We start from the raw sequence: 11,576 nt of genomic DNA on the forward strand, positions 1-11,576 counted from the left end.
GCTAGGCCATGAGATCCGTCTCCGGGACCTCTTCTGGGACCACTAGGACAGGAGCTGTCTCTCCGCCACGAAGTCCATACCCATTTCTTGGAACAGCTGGAACAGGTGACCCCATGCCAGACGGCTGACACAGCAGGAACCGTCTCTTCCCGGTGCTGGAGGCTGGCAGCCTGAGGTCTAGGCAGGGGCACTAGGAAGGGTCCTGCCTGCCTCTTCCAGCTCTTGGTGGCCCCAGGTGTCCTTGAGGTGGTGGCCACGTCCCTCCAGCCTCTGTCTCTGTGGTCACGTGGCCTTGGCTTCTCTCTTGTAAGGACACCTATCATGGGGTTACGGTCCAGTTACGTAATCCACGATCCCATCTCAAGACCCTTAGCTGAAGCACCACTGTGAAGACCTTTTCCCAACAAGGACACACTCATAGATTTGGGAGATTGGGACATGGACAGGTCTTTTGGGGGCCACTGTCAGCTATCTACAGACTACCTGGGTGGGGGGTGGGCGTTGTAAGCCTGGAGCTGCCCGTGGCCTCCACGCCACAGCCTGGGGAGAGACAGCCTCCTTCACGCGAGGACGAATGAGCAGCGGGGCGCAGAGCTGCAGGGAGGTGTCTGGGGAACACCACTCTGCGGTCCAGCCTACGTGCTGAAGGCAGTCGAGCCAAGCTGCTACCACTGCCACTGAGTCCGGTGGGGCTCTGGGCTGCTCACAGTGGGAGGAAGGAAAGGACCATCGGGGCTGCCTGGCTGCCTGGAGAGGGTCCCCAGGCGACCGTCTAAGGACCTCCCCAACACCTGACCAGGCCACCCGTCTGCAGGACAGATGTCCATCCGCTGAGCCAGCCGACCTAGTCTGGGTCGTCCTAGCAGGAGTCAGAACAAGCAGGTGGTGCTTCCTGTGTGCGCCCCGGGCGCCAGGATGGGCCAGACTCAGTGCAGCAAGGGGGGCCGATTTCGGCTTGGCCACCTCCTCTCAGCTCGGCCCACCCTCCTGCCCCCAGGCCTCAGAAGGCCCCACCAGGTAGCCCTCCCTGGACACATCGTCTGTGGCCCCTGTCGGCAGCCGCCCTCAGGCTGTGTCTCTCTTGATCCTGCAGTCCCGTCCCCCGGCAGCCAGCTCTGCGCGCCCCCAGTGTCTGGTTGGCTCCGATGGAGGTGTCCTCGTGGCAATAGAGATGGCACGCGGGGCGTCCGGCAGGCGCCCTTGGCCCTCCCCAGCTGTAAGGCTGCCTCCTGTCTCGCTGCTCTGCACCCCCACACGGAGTTTCCATCTTGGGGTCTGTCTTGGGCTGAATTGTGTCCCCTGTACATTCATATGTTGGCGTCCTAACCCCAGCCCCTCAGAATGGGACCGTATTTGGAGACGGGGTCATAAGGGATCATCGATGAGGTTCTAGTGGCGTAGGGAGGGCCCTTATCCAATGTGGCCGTGTGCTTACAAGAAGGGAGTGACGCGGGGTAAGACCCAGACACACAGGAAGACAGGGCAGAGGGGTGTGTCCGCAGGCCCACGGATGCAAGGACTCACCACCACTGGCCGCTGGGAGAGCCTCCAGAGGAACCATCCCCACTGACGCCCTGATCTCTGGCTTCTGGCCTCCAGAGCTGTGAGGGAGTCCCTCCTGGCTATTCGAAGGCACCCAGGCCATGGGGCTTCCTTATGGCAGCTCCAAGGCACCAGTACAGGCCCAGGCTGGCGGCCCCAGCCGGCACCATCTGTGCCCTGCTCCCCCTGCCAGCGGCGAGAGGACACGGCAGTGTGCGCCCGGACAGGTGACCTGCTCAGCACTCCGTCACGTGGCCACACCTAGCTGCAAGGGAGGCTGGTAAGTGTAACAGTACAGCAATTAGCATCCAGAAGCTTCTAACAGAAGACCCTGTTGGTCTACAAGGAGGGAAGGGGGGGGACAGCTGGCAGTCTGCGGAGTGGGGGCTAGACCAGCTATCTCTGCAGCCCACCCAACAGACGTCTGCCCCCACCCCCACTGCAAGTCGCTCTGTGCCAACGTGCTCTGAACGCAAGGCTGTTGCGGGAGGCAGCAGATCTGGGGGAGGTGGAGGACGGACGTGAGAGCCCTGGGCACCGCGTGCTTGAGTGTCAGACAAGAAAGTTTGGGTTTGCCTGAAGAAAGCCCTCACGTTTCCACTGGAACTGTGCACACACCGATAGCGTGGGCTTGGGGTAGAGCGAGGCTGCAGGGGGAGGGATTGCGGTGGGTCTACGGGGACCAGGGACCAGGGCGTGTCCAGGTGGCAGCTGAGGAAGAGGAGAAAACGTTTATAAGCAGGAGCAGAAGAAGGCAGAAGCCAGGGGTCGAGGAGGTCTTAGAACCTATTCAGGGAAAAATATGCAGGTGTCTGGGGTGTTAGTACCTGGTGGAAGGTTAGCTCCCAGGAGGGAGGCTGGCACCTCAGAGGGGAGGCTGGTACCCCAGGGAGGAGGCTGGTACCCCAGGGTGGGAAGCTGGTACCCAGGGGGGAGGCTGGTACCCCAGAGGGGAGACCGATACCCAGGAGGGAGGCTGGTACCTAGGGAGGAGGCTGGTACCCAAGGGGAAGGCTGGTACTCCAGAGGGGAGACTGGTACCCAGGAGGGAGACCGATACCCAGGAGGGAGGCTGGTACCCCGGCAGGAGGTTAGTATTCACGTGGGAGGGTACCCAGGGATAGGCTGTCACTGAGTGCAGCTGATGGACGTGGCCCTGGGGCTGGCAGGATGCAGGGAGAGTGTGGGGATCTGGCTCAGCTCACGGGGGCAGAAGTGATTACCTTGCTACTGATGGGATTTGGAAGGTGAGGGAGAGTAAGCATCAGGGTGATGAGGCCAGGAGAGACTTTTTTTAAAGATTTTAAGTAATCACTGCACCCAACATGGGGCTCGAACTCACAAGGCTGAGAGCCAGAGTCGCATTTTCTACCAACTGAGCCAGCCGGGCGCCCCGAGGAGAGACTTTTCTGAGAAGGGAACACAGAGGGAGGCCAGATGGGGGGAAATGGCAGCTGGGCTTGGGGCCCGCGGAGCCGTGGACACGTGCGAAGCTGCCGGCCAACACACAAGGGGCTAGTTCGTTAGTCCTTGGGTTTGCTGGACTGAGTCAGGGGAGCAGCCAGGCGTGGCAGGGGGAGCATGGCTCAGGCTGTGGCCCTGCCACCCTCCATGGTCCTGTGGCCTGTGCCAGCTGCTGCAGCCTTGAATGTCCCCCAGCATGTGACAGGGGGGTCACGGCCCCGTCTTTCCACCCCCATTCCTCTCCACGCCATGCCTGGTTCCCCCCACCGTGCACGCTTCTGCCACCACTCCTGACTCAGTGATGCTCCTTAAACTCTTACCTTTGACTTCTCCTGGCTCGGGGCAGGGACTTCTCCGTGCTTGCGTCCAGGTGGCTCAACTCTAACACTTCTGGGGTCCAGGGTAGCCCGTGGGATCATGGCCTTGTTTCCTACTGAGCTTAAGTGGAGCCCCAAGCCCCTCACTCAGACCTCCAAGGAGCCGTCCGCAGCTCATCAGGAAAATCTGCCAGCTGGGCCACATTGCCTCCCCTCTGCCTGCCAAGCATCACCTGCAAAGATGACCCCTATTGGGGCACCTGGGTGGCTCAGTGGGTGAAGCGTCTGCCTTCAGCTCGTGTCATGATCTCAGGGTCCTGGAATCGAGCCCTGCGTTGGGCTCCCTGCTAAGTGGAGAGTCTGCTTCTCCATCTCCCTCTGTGCTCTCTCTTTCAAATAAAATCTTAAGTAATAATAATAATAATAATAATAATAATAATAAAGATGCCCCCGTGTGCTCTGCTCACCCCCAGGGCACTCTACCCAACACTCCATCCAATCACTCGCGTCAGGGTCCCTCCCTCATCTCCCACCCCTGAGCCCGTAGGGGACTATAGGGTGATGCCCCAATGTCAGCAGCACTTCCCATGGGGACCTGCCCTTGGGCTAACACTTCCCACTGGGTGGACAGTCCATTTGCGCGCACCCGTCTCGCTGCTCAGGGAGTGCACAGTGGGTCCGCCAGGACACACACACACACACACACACAGCGCTTGGGATATAGACACCTACTGTTTTTTCACGGGCTTGGTGACTGGACTGGACGAGCCTGGGGTGCAGGTATCAGGAAGTAGCCCTAGAAGGCCCAGTGCCAAGGTGAGGGGCAAAGAATGGAGCTCCAGGCTGGGCTGAGCTCCCACATGGGTTCCAGCTAGCAGAGGCCTGGGAGGCAGCCTTGCTCTGTGCGGTACGGCCCCTGCTCCCCAGCTTGCTCTCAGGGAGGCAGTGGTAAAGGACACAGAGGCAGCCATGAGATGCCATCAGGCCTAGCAGGGTGGAGACACCCCCAGTGCGGGGGGGGACAAGGGTGGTTGGCAGGGAGATCGCGGGTGGGAGGAGAGGGTCTGTCCAGGGCAATCCACCTGCTGGCCTGGCCATGTCTGTGGACTCTGGGCACCTGAATGGGGCTCTGGCCAGCATCGGTCATAGCACCCAGCCACCCACTCTCACTCTGGACAGCATGGGTCAGAGCTCTGGGACCCCAAAGCTTAGCCCACAGTGCCGGGCCCTGATGGTCCCTGTACTGGGGAGTCCTCTCTGGCTAGCAAGGACAAAATGCCCCTCCCAAGCAGTCTATTGATCTGCAAATGCACCCAGGGGAACCAGTGAACAAAAGAGGTGCCTAGGGACCCCAAGAGAGTGCCTCCAGACCCTGGCACTGTGGGGGGCAAGTGCTCAGAGGAGCTGTCATGATGGCCGCACCCTAGGTCTGCCCAACAGTCCATGTGCTGCTGGGAGCCCAACTGCAGGGACAGCACCGCTGACCTGGAAGGTGACAGCAGATGCTTGGAGGCACAGGGTCCCCTGCCCTGGGGTGGACATGACTGGGAGCCCAGGAGACCGAAGTGTAGGGACAGGAGCCCAGACTCAATGGGAAACCCTTCTCTTGGGGCCTCCGGCCACACAGAGGTCCTAAGGCTGCCTTGCCGAGCGCAGGATACTTGGGTCTTCCTCCTTGTTCTTGGGCTGACCCCTGTGGCCCCGTCACATCCCCTGATTGGTACTGAATTGGTTGTGGGTAGCAGAAGCGACCGCGAGGTGGCACTACTGACTCATACATCACAGCCCGAGGCGCCGGAGGCTGGGGTCCACCCGCGCAACATCCCGGGTCCGCAGCGGTCCACGGGGGTCATCAAGGAGATGGGCATGGGTTGGAGCCACCCCGGGGCCAACAACCACCTGAGGCTGAAAAGAAGCTGGGGAGACTAGAGGGTATACTTGGGGTCCCCATGCCGGGGATACCGTGGTGTCGGCTTCAGAAGGAGAACCCACTGGCGCCTCCAGCAGCACAGGGTTCCAGGTGCTGCCTTGCCGAGCACAGGTGGATTTCGGGGTTCTCCCCCTTACATTGGGTGCCAACCCCCGAGCTGATTGCACTCCCTGACCGGTGTCGAGTTCCCTTGTGGGGGTTGGAGACAGTGGTGGCCGCGAGGTGGCGGCACCGACTCACACATTGTGGGTGTCACGGCCGAGGCTGGGGTCCACCCATGATATGACCCGGGTCCGCCCAGGCCTGATTCCGCGTTGGTCCATGAGGGTCATCGGGGAGATGAGGTACTTGTCTGAGCCACCCCAGGCATGAGGTCAGGGCACATCCACAGCCCCTCTGCCACAGGTCCCCTTGAAGCCATCAGTGCCGTTGAGTGGGATTCATGTCACATTTCTCAGGCATGACAATGACAGCACCTGCCACCAAACCTGGAACTTTGCACACTGGACCCAGCACACTGACACCACCAAAGACAGCCCCCAAACTCAGCTTTTTAATGGAGCTGGCTGTGCCGCCAAGGGAACACTCCCAGCTCCGCACCCGCAGGCCACCAGGCATTAATGTCTCCATTCAACTCAGGTGTTCAGATGCTAATGATCTGGGCGTGCGGCTGCCTGCTGGTTGGTCGCTAAGGAAGGTCCTGCTGGCCGCCCAGGCACCCGGGCACGGCCACCAATGTGGGGTGCAGCAGACACTCCAGCATCCTGGGGGATCATTAAAAGGAAGGGATCCTACATGGTGGGCATGCCGTGTGGCCAAGGGTCCAGTTCCCCACATCGTACTCTGGGATCGTGGTGGGTGCGTGAAGCTGTTTTTCCTGACTGGGGCGCGCCGGGTCTGCACTGGAGCCCACGTGCTGCCAAGAGTGGAACCCCCGTGCACCCTAGGATCCTGGTGGCACCTCTTCAGAGAGAGGACCCTTGGGACTCTAGGGGCCCTGTGTCCTGGGGTGACAGGGAGCCCAAATGCTAGAGGGAAACTGACCACGCTCGACCCGAGGCAGCGTGGGGTCCTGGGGCCCGAGCATGGGAGGATTTGTGGGTCACTCCTCACACAGGGTGCTGACCTGCAAGCTGGTTGCACTCTGGGTGGTGCCGATTTCGCTTGTGGGTGTCAGAGACAGCGGGGACCGCGAGGTGGCGGCACCGACTCACTCACTACTGCCCAAAGTGAGGCTGGGGTCCGCCCGCTCGGCGGCCCGGGTCCGCTCAGCCCTGATTCCGCAGCCACAGCGGTCCCCGAGGGTCATGGTGATCCCCATGCCGAGATACCGCGGTGTCGGCTTCAGAGGGAGACCCTTCCCGCAGGCGCCTCCGGCAGCATGGGGTCCCAGGCGCTGCCTTGCCGGGCGCAGGTGGATTTCGGGTTTCTCCCCCTTGCAATGGGTGCCAACCCCCAGCCTATTGCACTCCCTGAATGGCGCCGAGTTCGCTTGTGGGTGTCGGAGACAGCGGTGGCCGCGAGGTGGCGGCACCGACTCACTCATTACTGCCCAAAGTAAGGCTGGGGTCCGCCCGCACAGCGGCCCGGGTCCGCTCAACCCTGATTCCGCAGCCGCAGCGGTCCCCGAGGGTCATGGCGAGACGGGGTGCTCGACCGAGCCACCGCATCTGAGTCACCCCCGCCCGCGTGGTTGAAGCTGGGGAGACGAGAGGGAATACTTGGGGGTGGTGGGGGATCCCCATGCCGAGATACCGTGGTGTCGGCTTCAGAGGGAGACCCTTCCTGCAGGCGCCTCCGGCAGCGCAGGGTCCCGGGCACGGCATTGCTGGGCGCGGGAGGATTTTGGGGCCTCTTGCTGTGCCTTGAGCCAAGCCCGAGTCCCACTGCACACCCCAAATGGCGCCGAATTGGTCGTGGTGTATATACGCAGTGGCCGCGAGGTGGCAGCGCATACTCACGTCTCCGCCCAGGGGCCACCGCGGCTGGGGTCTGCTTAAGGTGAAATGCGGCGGTCTGCGCCATCCTAACCTAGGAGTCCACTGAGGGCAAAGTCTTGGTTTTTCCCACAGTAAATCTGGGGGTTCGCCCCTGAGAAAGACTGGGGTATCGGGTGGTGGGCGGTGCCTGGCACTCTACGGTGGGCTCCAAGAAGCAGAGAATCTGCCAGCGGACCTCTCTCGGGTGCCATGACTTCAGCTCCCTTGCCTACACAGGCTCTGCCCACGGTGCCAACACCCTAGACTCGGTGGGCGAACCCTGTGCATCGCAGGGCCCCGATACCCCCCAGTAAGGCCGAGGTGGTCACCCCAGGCACGGATTGGCCAAGGGTAGGGCTTGGGTCTTTGTTCGGTTCCTGAACCCATAGCGCCACAGGCGGGCGGGCGCGCAGGGCACTTGTCACCAGAGCGCGCCTGTGAGCCCTGGAACCTAGCGGGTGCGCCTTGTCCGGGTGATGGGAACTTGGCGGTCAGGGGACCTGGAGCAGCTGCACTGCAGTGGGAAGTCTGCCCTGTGGAGCCGCTCTCCCCTCAACAGCCACTGTTGACTAGACGGTGCTGGAGCCGGGATCCGCCAGGCACCCTGACACACCGAGACCCCTGGGTGCTTCCTGTGGCCCAAAATGAGGCCTCATCCCCCACCGTCACCCCCATGTAACTGCTCCCTGTGGACTCCCGGGGCCCTAGGGTGAGTGTGGGGTCTCAGCCATGGTGGTGGCAGAGGGGGACCCTGAGCCCCATGCAAGCCGCCGGAGCCTGCAGCCAGAACCCCCACCGGGAGCAGAGTGCACTGGCCGCGCATGGGCTGGATAGGGAGCAGTGTGCACGGTCTGCCCTGAGGGGACCCGGCTGCTCCGACCCGAGGGGAGGGGGACATTTGGGGACAATGCCAGGCCCTGTCTACGGGATGCCAATGCAGGGGTGTGGAGAATGCCGTCTTTGGAGAATTCTGGGACGGGTGAGGAACGTGCGCTGGACCGGTCTGGGGAGGAGGTGGGCCTTGCGGTGGCCCCGAACACGGTCCCCACTCTGATTGGCTGGCAGGACAGGGGCGGGAATTCTGGGCGGGGCTACCCCAGTTAGAAAAAGCCCGGGCTAGGGCCAGAGAGCAGGGTGCGGGAGGGGGTGGTGGGTGGGGTGGGATGGGGGGCTTCGGGGGAAACTGGGGAAGCGGGGGAGCCGAGGGGTAACCAGGGAAGCGTGGGGTACTGGGGGCAACCAGGGGAAGATGGGGACAGGGTGTAGGGAAGCTTGAGTGGGCCAAGGATCACCTTGGAAATCTGGAGTCTGGCGGGAGTGGCCGAGAGTTGAGGGGCTGGCTTGGGCAGGGCTGGTGGGCACCTGGTGGGAGTGTGGCGTGGGGTCCCAGGTGTCTTGGAGTCTGGGTGACATTGGCATGGTGTGCGGTGGGCCCAAGCCGGGGGTGTAGAGAGAAGAGGGGGGAGCCAGACATTCATCCCGGTCAGTTTTGGTTTCAGGTCGTGGCGGCTGTGGACAAGGGGAGCTGGAGAGGGGCTTGCCCAGGACCTGGGGCAGTTGGGCTGTAGCTGGCAGCCGTGGGTAAGTGAGGACAGCGGTCTGTCGGCCAGGTGAGTCCCCTCCCCTCCCTGGGTCTTGCTTCGCTGGCCTTCTGCAAGGAAGAGGTTCCAGGGAGCAAGGAGCAGCGAGGAGAAGCGGCTGACCTCCCAGCAGAGCGGCAGGACGAAGGAGGGCGGTCAGGACAGGTGACATCGTCTCAGGGGGAGCTGAGACTGTGTAGGCTGGGGGGCCGTGTGCCCTTCCCAGGTGGAATGAGCATTTCAAGAGAGCGGGCGGGACATGAGGCAGGGCTGCCAGCGAGGGAGGTGACAGGTGGCTGAGGGGGTCCAGCTTGTGGGGGGCCCCAGGCCTGGGTTGGACAGGAGGAGGTGGGACTCAGGAGGCAGCAGGGTCCCCAGCCGTCACTACATCTCACCCACCGAAATTCATTTAGTAGAAGGTACAGGAGCGGCTCCAGCACAGACCTCCCAAGGCCCGTGTCGGAGCCTCGAGGGCTGGAGAGCGGGAAAGAAGGAGCAGTGCGCGGGGCGACCCGCAGCAAGACGTCACCTGGAGGGCGCGGCGGCCACAGGTACGGCCTCCAGAGAGATTTCTGCAGCAAGGAGGCTGCTGCGGGCCCGGCCTGCGGACCACCGTTCCCACGTGGCACTGCAGCCCAGGCGCAGGTGCGGAGAGGGCCCACGGTGTACCTGGTGACACTGTATGCCCTCGCCGCTCAGCCCCTGGGTCTGGTGTGACGGACAGGATAGCACCCAGGGGAGTCAAGGGCACCGGCGAGGCCGGACTAGGTGAGGAGGTTGGGGCGGAGTGAATGAGAGCTCTGGTGAGGGGTTGGGGCGCAGGCAGGGGTGAAGAGCAGGAGCCTGGCGGCGAGCCAGGGGAGGCACTGGCGTCCAGAGCCTGAGGCCAAGGTGGGCCTCCGGGCAACAACGGAGCAGGGATCGGTGCCTCCGGGTTCGGAGTGGAGACGCGGGTGAGTGACCAGCCTGCTGGAGGCGTGCCTGACACCCCTGCCCCCAGCTCTCTGTGCCCACTCAAGCCCTTCAACCACCTTCTCCATTGGCCCACAGCCAGGTCTCCAGGACGGGTGACGGACGTGCCTGCCGGCCACCGGAGGCCAGGCGCGAGGCTGCGCTCAGAGGGCTACGACATGGTCCGGTGTGACGGTGAGGATGGGCGTGACGCCGTCCGGCCTTCCTGGTAAGTGCAGCTATGAGACATGACCCCTTCAGGCCAACTGTCCCGCAGAGCCTCACTCATGAGCACTCTTCCTTCCACAGAACATTCTAGGCTGGCACCACGAGGGGTCAGAACACCTACAGGTCTCGTTGCTTTGCGTTCCTGAAAGAGTCAACACACTGCTGCTCTCTGGACCTCTAGAACCCTCCAAATGACAAGGTGAGGCGTCCCCCGGCCACCCGCGGGGAGCGGGCTGGGCCCAGGAGCCGGGCGCTGAGTCTCTCCGGCCCGCAGAAATGGTGCTACCCAGCTCATGCCTGGGCCTTGGAACCGGGACTTCTTCAAGTCCTTCTAGCTCTGACTCAAGAATATGCTGCATCCTGACGCCACTACACTTCTCGACTCAGGAATGGACTCCGGAAGGTGAGCGCGGCACCCTCGTTCCGGAAGCTTCCCCAGCTGCCCTGCCTGGCCCCCACTTATGCGTCTTGTCGCTCACTCTCTACAGGTGAAGCTAAAGGAACGAGATCCGCCTGACAGCACCACTGTCAGAAATGAGCAGCCCCCGCGGCCACCGTCACCCCCCGCCTGGCAACTTCATCTCCGTGGCCACCCTGCCGTGGCCAGGCGACCACCGGCCGCCACGCCCCCAAGCCCCTCACCCTTCTCCTCTTCTTCCTTTTCTCTGTTCTCTCATTTCCTTTCTTTGCTTTCCTTTCTGCTCGGGACGCTCGAAGCCGCCGTGACTCTGTCTCCCCGTCCCTCCTGAACTCAATTTGCACTAAGTCGTCTGCACTGGTTCGGAGTTGCGGGCCTGGACTCGAGTCCCCAAGCGAGCGTGCAAGCAAACTGCTGAGTGTGTCTGGCCTCTGCGGCCCGCCCGCGCCCGGCACCCGCCTGCCACCCACCTCTGGGGGTGCCCGGGTGCAGCCGAATGTGTGAGGCCCAGCCCCCCTTGCCTAGTCCGGGAGCTCCTAACAGCGAGCAGACCTTGAAGCAATTCCACGCAGAGCCCTCGCTCCGTGCCCCTCCCCCCAGGGCTTCACAGAAGCCTTGGACTATCAATAAACACAGTTACAGCAACTCGTCTCAGGGACTCTGGGGTCCGAGCTCTTTGCCTGGGGTGGGGCGCGCCTTGGGCTGGGGGGCGCACGGGATGGGGGACGTGAAAAAGACATATGGGAACGGCGTGGGGGAGCACCAAGCATGGGAAGGGCGAAAGGTGGGGAGGGGCACGGGGACAGAGGGGAGTCACAGGGCGGGGAGGGGCACAGGGAGGAGGTGAGGTGAGGCACACAGAAGGGGAGGGGGCATGGGGCTGCACATAAGTCAGGAAGCCTATGGCCTAGGGCCCAGGAGGAATCTCGGGGGTGGGGGTGGGGGTGGGGTGGATGAGGAGGGGTGGGCAGAGAAGGGCATACGACCTGTGGGGTGGGGTGACAGAGGGAGGGACACATGGGGTGAGGCCCAGGGAGGGGTCTGTGGGGCCAGGGCCCCTTCAGGGAGGGGTGGGGTGGTGGGGGTGGCCAAGGGAGTTCTCAGCAATGGGAGAGAAGCCAGGCAGCACGGAGGCTCCCTCAGCTCCGTCCTGCTGCACTAAGTGGT

General features: G+C 62.9%; 1 long non-coding RNA gene across 1 annotated transcript; it reads left to right on the top strand.

Moving 5' to 3' along the window:
- Positions 1 to 8,542: 8,542 nt before the first annotated feature.
- LOC103671054 lies at positions 8,543 to 11,048 on the top strand. Its single transcript, XR_570720.2, has 5 exons — positions 8,543 to 9,765; positions 9,863 to 9,992; positions 10,073 to 10,190; positions 10,266 to 10,394; positions 10,480 to 11,048. It is a non-coding gene; the product is annotated as an uncharacterized LOC103671054 (long non-coding RNA).
- Positions 11,049 to 11,576: the final 528 nt, after the last annotated feature.

The sequence above is a fragment of the Ursus maritimus genome, unplaced genomic scaffold (genome assembly GCF_017311325.1).
Source record: "Ursus maritimus isolate PB19 unplaced genomic scaffold, ASM1731132v1 scaffold_23, whole genome shotgun sequence".
Classification (NCBI taxonomy): domain Eukaryota; kingdom Metazoa; phylum Chordata; class Mammalia; order Carnivora; family Ursidae; genus Ursus; species Ursus maritimus.